This window comes from Triticum aestivum, chromosome 7D, assembly GCF_018294505.1.
Source record: "Triticum aestivum cultivar Chinese Spring chromosome 7D, IWGSC CS RefSeq v2.1, whole genome shotgun sequence".
NCBI lineage: Eukaryota > Viridiplantae > Streptophyta > Magnoliopsida > Poales > Poaceae > Triticum > Triticum aestivum.
In genome coordinates this window covers 133,575,009-133,584,306 of record NC_057814.1, presented here as the reverse complement: position 1 = coordinate 133,584,306, position 9,298 = coordinate 133,575,009, and positions in this window count along the sequence as shown.

The window sequence follows — 9,298 nt, the reverse complement described above, 5'->3', positions numbered from 1 at the left end:
TTTTTTTTGCGGGGGACAGTCAGGAGCTGTTTAGTTGTAAAAGATCTTGCAAAGTGTTTGTGCTGTTGCACAATAGCAAACGAAAAATAAAACCAAGCATTGGAGCCCAGGGTATAGTGGCACAGAGGATCAAAAGTCTTGTGCGCGTCGTGCACATATCATCTGGAAACCCAGCATTCTCAGATAGTGGCGAATTACCAACTTGCAAAGTGTTCGTGCAAATGCCCGCAAAAGAAAAGAAAAACGTGTTTGTGCGAAAAACAATGCCAAATCGATCGGTCCTGGCTGGAACCGATGGCACAGCCGTACAGAGGACCCAAAGTCCCATGCGTGCCGTGCACAGATCATCGTGGCCCTCGTAGCATCACACATTTCCACCACCCCGGGCACGCCGCGTCCCGCATCACCTCGACACACACACATGCACGTTACTTCCCCGCGGTCGCACCGCCGTCTACGGCACGCCGCGGCGCGCGCGCTGGCACCTGGGAGTCAGTCAGAGAGCGATTCGAGGGACTGACGTGCTTCGAGGGAGGGACGGTCGCCTCGCCTGCTGGCGATAAAGAAAGCGCCGCCCGGCGCGCGTACGGTGTCCCCTCGCCCCAGGACCGCGCGCCCGGGCCACGCGAACGCACAACGGACATAGCAGCGCGCGCGCTGTCATGGGGCGGCACGGCACCTCGCGCTCTCTTGCTCTGGCTCTCTGTACACGTGCGTGCGTGCGTGCGTGCATGCATGCTCCCGTCGCCGTCGTCGGACCACCGCGCGACCCCGCCGGCCCAACCACCCACTGGCGCACCGGTTCGCGTGCGGCCACGCCGGCCCCAATCGACCAAACGCCCGCTGGTCCGCTCCGCGCGCGGGCGCACCTACGCATCCTTTCTTTCAGCTTTCACGGGTCGTCGTCGGCGAACGACCGGCCAACAGTGTGCGCTGCGCACGCCTGCCATGCATGCTCGGCCGCCCTGATCAGTGATCAGGACCCGGCAGGCGGTCTGGGGCGAGCGCTTTCCAGCGCCTCCGTGTCCCCCTGTCGCGCCAACGAGCTAGGCTGGAGCCTCGGCCGCTTTTGTGAGTCGCGCAGTCTTGCCCCGTGCCCGAGGGTGGGCGCGAGTAGCACGTACAGGGCGGCGCGGCATGAGCTGCCAGGCGCTTGCCTAAAGCGAGGGAGGGAGGGCGGATGGCCTGGTCGCGCGGGTGCTCCGCAAAGGGCGTGCATGCGCGCGTGTCAGCGCTGGCGCGAGTAGGTGCGCGTGGTGGTGGTTCTTTGGTTTTGTCCGTGCGTTTTTGTATCTAGCACGGGAGCCAGCATCTGGGAGGGATGGTTCTTCCCGACCTTTCTTCCATCCTCTCTTTCTGTTTGATGAAAAAAAGGCCTCGCGGTTTCGAAATGGCGCACTCTATGTCTCTATCAGAGCGTGCACGTTCGATTAGATGTCTGATGGAATGGATGGATGCTAAATAATGGCCTTATTATTGGTGAATGGTGATGCTTGTCTGATTGGTTCCAGCTTTGTGTTGTTGGGCCATCACGCAAAGCGTGACAAATTTCATTTGGACGCACTTCTTTGTTCGTACTTTGATCCAGCTTAACGCTTAAGCACCGATCCGATGTGCGCTGGGATCCGGAATGGTTCATCCGCGCTCACGAGGGTCTCGAACCATCTTCGGCGCTACGGTACGGTTCTGACAGGAACTGCCGCTACACGGCTCTACCTGTTTTCTTTTTTTATTGCACCTCCTCATTTCTTTTCGCAAGTTGTCCATTTGGCCACCAACTGGCTCTGTACGGAGTGTTTAGTGGTACAACAGTTGAAACGGAGTTGGTTTTGAGGCTAGTGGGTGCTCAAGCATTTCAAAACAGAGGCGCGGTGTTTCTTTACTCCACGAACATGACTCTGCCAACAGCATTTTAAAGTACCTTTTTTTAGAACAGGATTTTAATAAAGTACTTCATGCACCTATCTCCCCCGGCCTACTGCTGTTCGCGAAGAAAACAAAAGCAGTGTACAGGGATGAAGGACTAGATTTTTTTTTCTTATACCTTGCCTCAGATACCAACAGCGATGCGCAAGACCGCATGCACATCTTCTTCCAGTGCCCAGATCATTAAAACGCCCGCAGATATTACATCAAGTTAGGTCGGGCCAGTTCGAGTTTTCGAAATCCCGCAAGCCGTCTCAAATTAGGAGAGCTCTCGAGAGTGCGCATGTCCGTCATGTCGGACTCCGGCACCTATATCCCACTCAAAACCTCACCCAGAGCCTGCATATTTTCACATTTCCGCCTCTTTCTCGGTACCAAAGCCTGCCCTCTCCGCCTCGATAGCTTATGTACCCACACGTTCTGCCGCCGTCTTCGCTACCATCGTCTGATGAATCCGTCGAAGCCCTTCACGGAGTTTGTCGATCTATGGGACCTGGACAAGCTCACTCGCACAGTTCGGACCGCGAAACATCAAGGGCGACACTTGATGACCGCAAGCATCAAGAAAGAGTGGTCGCTCGGGCCGTAGCTCCCCTTCCACAGCAGATCACCGACGAGAAACTAACCAAACACTCTGCAACCGACCACTTTTACATAGACCTCAACATTTTCATAACGACCACTTTCCACCGCCGACCACTTTCCACCGTACACCATAGACCTCAACATTTTTTTGAACCGGGCTAGTCCCCTTCCCACACTTTCATAACGAAAATACAATAGTCTTAGACAGAGCTCAAAGGGGGCGGGAAAAGGGAGAAAGCGAGGTCAAATCACCGACGAGAAACCCACCACAAGTGCTCATCATTGAAACACTTGCTATGGGGCAAAAACCCATCGACACCGACTATCCTAACAGAGCACAGCTCGCGCAGGAGCATAAAAGTATCATAAAACCAGTTGTGCGCGCAAAATTGACATAGACTGAGAGCTAGCAAGGGAACCCGGGTATATATCAGCAACGATTTCTCGAGGCATCCACCAAAGGACCAAACAACATTCTTCAACCATCAACCTAATTGAATCCCTGAGCACACTGTGGGCAGCATCACATGTCCTCATGAGACTCTTGGCATTGCTCCTCATCATCACCGGGCCTCGTTTCAACACCTCGCAGTCCTCCAGCTTCTGCAAACCTACCCAATGCTGCAAGGATGCGCCATCCGTGAAAATAACCAAACGAATATCTTGCCTTCAGATCTATGATAGAAGGTGTACCCAATAGTTACTTTTGAGTATCCTATGAAGACAAATTTCTCCGATTTGGGTTCGAGCTTATCAGGTTGAAGCTTTTTCACATAAGCATCGCAGCCCCAAACTTTAAGAAACGACAGCTTAGGTTTCTTGTCAAACCACAGTTCATATGGTGTCGTCTCAACGGATTTAGATGGTTGCCCTATTTAACGTGAATGCAGCTGTTTCTAATGCATAACCCCAAAACGATAGTGGTAAATCGGTAAGAGACATCGTAGATCGCACCATATCTAATAAAGTACGGTTATGACGTTCGGACACACCATTACGATGTGGTGTTCCAAGTGGCGTGAGTTGCGAAACTATTCCACATTGTTTCAAATGAAGACCAAACTCGTAACTCTAATATTCGCCTCCGCGATCAGATCGTAGAAACTTTATTTTCTTGTTACGATGATTTTTCACTTCACTCTGAAATTCTTTGAACTTTTCAAATGTTTCAGACTTATGTTTCATCAAGTAGATATACCGATATCTTGTCAAATCATTTGTGAAGGTTAGAAAATAACGATACCCACCCCGAGCCTCAACACTCATCGGACCGCATACATTAGTATGTATTATTTCCAATAAGTCAGTTGAACGCTCCGTTGTTCCGGAGAACGGAGTCTTAGTCATCTTGTCCATGAGGCATGGTTCGCAAGCATCAAGTGATTCCAAAAGCCCATCAGCATGGAGTTTCTTCATGCACTTTACACCAATATGACCTAAACGGCAGTGCCACAAATAAGTTGCACCATCATTACTAACTTTGCATCTTTTGGTATCAATATTATGAATATGTGTATCACTACGATCGATATTCAATAAACCATTCACATTGGGTACATGACCATTGAAGGTTTTATTCATGTAAACAGAATAACAATTATTCTCTGACTTAAATAAATAGTCATATTGCAATAAACATGATCTATTCATATTCATGCTCAATGCAAACACCAAATAACATTTTAGATTCAAAACTAATCCCGAAGGTAGAGGGAGTGTGCGATGGTGATCGTATCAACCTTGGAGTCACTTCCAACACACATCGTCACTTCGCCCATAACTAGTCTCTGTTCATTCTGCAACTCCTGTTTTGAGTTACTAATATTAGCAACTGAACCGGTATCTAATACCCAGGGGTTACTATGAACACTAGTAAAGCACACATCAATAACATGTATATCACATATACCTTTGTTCACTTTTCCATCCTTCTTATCCGCCAAGTATTTAGGGTAGCTCCGCTTCCAGTAACCATTTCCTTTGCAGTAGAAGTACTTAGTTTCAGGCTTGGGTTCAGCTTTGGGCTTCTTCATGGGAGTGGCAACTTGCTTGCTATTCTTCTTGAAGTTCCCTTTCTTTCCCTTTGCCCTTTTTCTTGAAACTAGTGGTTTTGTTAACCATCAACACTCGATGCTCTTTCTTGATTTCTACCTTCGCTGATTTCAACATCGCGAAGAGCTCGGGAATCGTTTTCGTCATCCCTTGCATATTATAGTTCATCATGAAGTTCCAGTAACTTGGTGATAGTGACTAGAGAACTCTGTCAATCACTATCTTATCTAGAAGATTAACTCCCACTTGATTCAAGCGATTGTAGTACTCAGACATTCTGAGCACATGCTCACTGGTTGAGCTATTCTCCTCCATCTTGTAGGCAAAGTACTTGTCAGAGGTCTCATACCTCTCGAGTCTCGACATGGGCATGAGACTGAAATACCAATTTCATCTCTTGGAACATCTCATATGCTCCGTGGCATTCAAAACATTTTTGAAGTCCCGGTTCTAAGCCGTAAAGCATGGTGCACTAAACTATCAAGTAGTCATCATACCGAGCTTTGTCAAACGTTCATAACGTTTGCATCTGCTCCTGCAATAGATCTGTCACCTAGCGGTGCATCAAGGACATAATTCTTCTGTGCAGCAATGAGGATAATCCTCAGATCACGGGCCAAGTCCGCATCATTTCTACTATCATCTTTCAACTTATTTTTCTCTAGGAACATATCAAAAATAAACGGGGAGCTACATCGCAAGCTATTGATCTACAACATAGATATGCAAATACTATCAGGACTAAGTACATGATAAATCAAAGTTCAATTAATCATATTACTTAAGAACTCCCACTTAGATAGACATCCCTCTAGTCATCTAAATGATCAGGTGATCCATATCAACTAAACCATGTCCGATCATCACGTGAGATGGTGAAAGTGCTAGTTATCGACTAGAGGGGGGTGAATAGGCGATTTTTATGAAATTCTTCAAAACATGGGAGTTTCAAAGACAAACAATAGAAATGAGCCTATTGATATGCAGCGGAAGGTAGACTACACTAGGCAAGCCATAGTCAAGCAAGTAATGAAGCTAAAGCACGAAGACTATTCGCAGCTAAGCAGTATGGATCAAGTTGGAAGATAGTATGAAGCCAAACAACAATAGTCGTCACACAGTGAAGTCAAACAGATAAGACAAGCAAGTAAAGGACTTCACGAAGACGAATTGTAAGTGAGGGAAGAGATAGAACCAGTTGCTTGGTGAGGACAAGGATTTGTTGGACCAGTTCCAGTTGTTGTGACAACTGTACGTCTGGTTAGGGAGGCTGAGATTCAACTCAGAAGACCGCGTCTTCACCTTATTCCCCTTGAGCTAAGGACACCTAGTCCTCGCTCAATCACTCTGGTAAGTCTTCAAGGTAGACTTCCAAACCTTCACAGACTTCGTTCACCGGCAATCCACAATGACTCTTGGATGCTCAGAACGCCATGCCTAACTGGCTGGAGGATTCACAGTCCTCAAGTGTAACAAGTCTTCAGATCACGCGGACAGAAAGACTTCAGTGATGCCAAACACTCTTTGGGCTCTGGGTGTTTTGGGCTTTGTCCTCGCAAGGATTTCTCTCTCCCAAATGCTTCAGAGGTGGGTTGCTCTCAAACGACAAAAGTCGTGCACTAACTCTGAGCAGCCACCAATTTATGGTGTAGGGGGCGGGCTATTTATAGCCACTCGGCAACCCGACCTGATTTGTCCGAAATGACCCTGGGTCACTAAGGAACTGACACGTGTTCCAACGGTCAGATTTCAAACACACGCGGCAGCTTGACTTGGGCTACAAGTAAAGCTGACTCATCTAGCTCTGGATAAGATTTGCTCTCAGTGTCTTCGCTCGAAGACATAGGATTTGGTTGAGCATCACTTCAGTCACTCTGACTTTGTTCACTTGGACCCCACTTAACAGTACGGTGGTTCCTATGACTCAACAAAGAAGAAAAGGAAACTACGAAAAAGCTATGTCTTCGCACTCCATAGTCTTCACGTGAATGTCTTCTCGAGTCATAATCTTCGTTGTGTATGTCTTCACATACCACCATTGTCTTCAATGTCTTCACACATTTTTTAGAGGTCATCTCTGGTAGGTAAACCGAATCAATGAGGGACTACTACCTGTGTTATCCTCCAGTTCTCACAAACACATTAGTCCCTCAACCAGGTTTGTCGTCAATACTCCAAAACCAACTAGGGGTGACACTAGATGCACTTACTATCTCCCCCTTTTTGGTGATTGATGACAAACTGGTTGAAGTTTTCAACGGGGATAAGAGTATGTGAAATTGTAAGGATTTAAAGTATTGTCTTCATAAGTAGCAGAAAAGGCTCCCCCTGAAGATGTGCATATAAGTAATTTGCGTTTGTATGCAAATGCACATGGCAGGTTTTAATTGTGGAGATCCTCTTCAACTAATGAAGACAATTCATCATGCATGAAAGAACATAATGAAGGTAATGACATGCATAATGGAAAATGGACGTCTGTGGAATGACTTCGTGCGGAATTTATCGTCGCACATGCGGATTTAAGTGTTACAACTCAAAGACCCAAATGTATCAAAAGCGAGAGTTGTAACTACTTGGCAACAAAAATATAGCAACCACCCATATGGACCCGCTTGAATACTATCAACTCATATGCTTCTCCCCCTTTTGTCAGTAAGGACCAAAAAGGTTTGAAGACATAGAGTGTCTACTCGTCCCCATGAAGAGTAGGAGAAGGAGCAGGGTCGGCGTTGAGGTCCGGTGGTGCAGAAGAACTTGGTGCAGTTTCGATTCAAGGCGAAGTTGTAGCTGGTGAAGTGGCATCATCTTGGTCATCAATGACTCTGGCATTAACAGTTGCCGCTGAGAATGAGTAGTCAGAGTCTTCAAGTGAGGGGGTTCGACGCAAGACAGCGTTCCTTGGAGGAGTGGAATCAAACTTGAATCTTTCGGTGAAGCCATCTTGTTGAAGATCATCTTCAGAGCTCAGCAAAGTCAGACTCTTACACGACCGCCAACAGGTTTCATGAGTGACAAAGGAATTCTTGTTGGCAAGGTTCCGAATGCGATTAACATCCACCAAGAGGCTTTGCATCTGACGCTTCAACCAGTCATGATGCTTATCCTATTTTTGATGCAGGGCAACGAGAAGCTCTCGGTCATTGAGAACACGAGAACGCTTCCGAGGCCTTTGAGCTATGGTACTCTCAGTGGCTTCAGTGTGGGCACGATGAGGTGCACGTGTATTGCCAGCCAAAGGATAATCACGATTGGCAGCTAGAACTCCTTCAATGGGTTGAGTGAAACTCTGACGATCGACATTGTGAAGATAAATTGGCTCGTTGGCAGGTTTTGGGTATATGGCTTCGACAGACATATCAACCTCTGGTAAGAAAATAATGTGGTTGCGTGCAGAGGGATGATAGTTGACAGCAGAGTGAAGCTTTATAAGGCGCATTACCCACGGAGCATAGAATTTCAGACCAAATAGGTCAGAGCAAGATGCAGCCAATTGCCTGATGAAGAAATCTTGAGCGTTAATGCTGATGCCATTGAGGATATAGAAAACCAGTGTCTTCATAGCGCCCTTAAGCTTCGCTGCAGGAGAATGTCTTTGACAGGCCATAGAGTTCACCTGATGATGTGATAAATGGTGCGGGGTAGATACTCTAAGTCTTCAACAAAGAACTCATTTGGATATTCAGCATCTTGGGGCAGTGGCTTCATCATACTCAGCATTTGGCTCATGTTTGGCTCAGGCTTCTGAAATATGCTCTCCAAAGCATTGCGGTGAAGCTGACAACCAGGTTCATAGAGTTCTCCTGGAGTGGGCAAGGCAGTGAGCTCAATGATATCAAGAGCTTTGGCTTCGTGGTGTACATTGCCTGTCATCCACTCGAGGACCCATGTCTTCGTATCCCTGTTGTAGCCGCGAATGTGGAGGGTGGCATAGAATTGCAACAGAAGCTCTTTATTCCAATTTTCTTTGTCTGTCACAAACTGGAGAAGGCATGCATCTCTAAAACAGTCAAGGGCTTCTTCTAAGCATGACAGGCCAGCAATGGTTTCGCAGTCGAGGCGCATATGAGGAAAAATGCGCTGTTGGTTGTATAAGACACAAGAATAGTAACTGCGCTGCTGATAGCTCCAGAACTGATTGGATGAAATTCTTGGCTTTGTGTACGGGTTCTTGGCACTATCAAAGAAGGTGTTGTGTGCTTTGAAGCCATTCACATTGAACGATCCTGGTGAAGTTGCAGTACCTGGAAACCTTGGCAGCCTAGGTTTTGGCTTCTGGACCTGAGGCCTGTGCTCCAAATGATAGTCGAATTGTGGTCCGGGAGTAGGAGGAGGAACCAGAATGGGCCAACGAACCATGACAGGTTGGCCGCGGTCAAAAGCCAGCTCAATGGTATGAGGCCTTGGAGGGGGCACATGAGCATTGGCATTGACGTGGGCTTCGAGCTGCACAATGGCTTCAGGGTTCACATGCACTTCTGGCACCACATTAACTTCAGGCGCCACATTTGCTTCGGCCATGACAACGTCATTGACTTCAGTATTGGTGTTCGTGGCCGCCTCAGTATTATCAACCTCCACTTGAGTAGCTGGACGGTCGGACGCGTTCTCCTCGAGAACAACTTCTTGGTTGGACGGGGGTGTAGCAACACATTCTTCTTCTTGATGGGGTTCTTCTTGATCATCGGCTGATGCAGCTGGAATGTCTTCAGCAACTTTGGCTTCAGACTCTGAG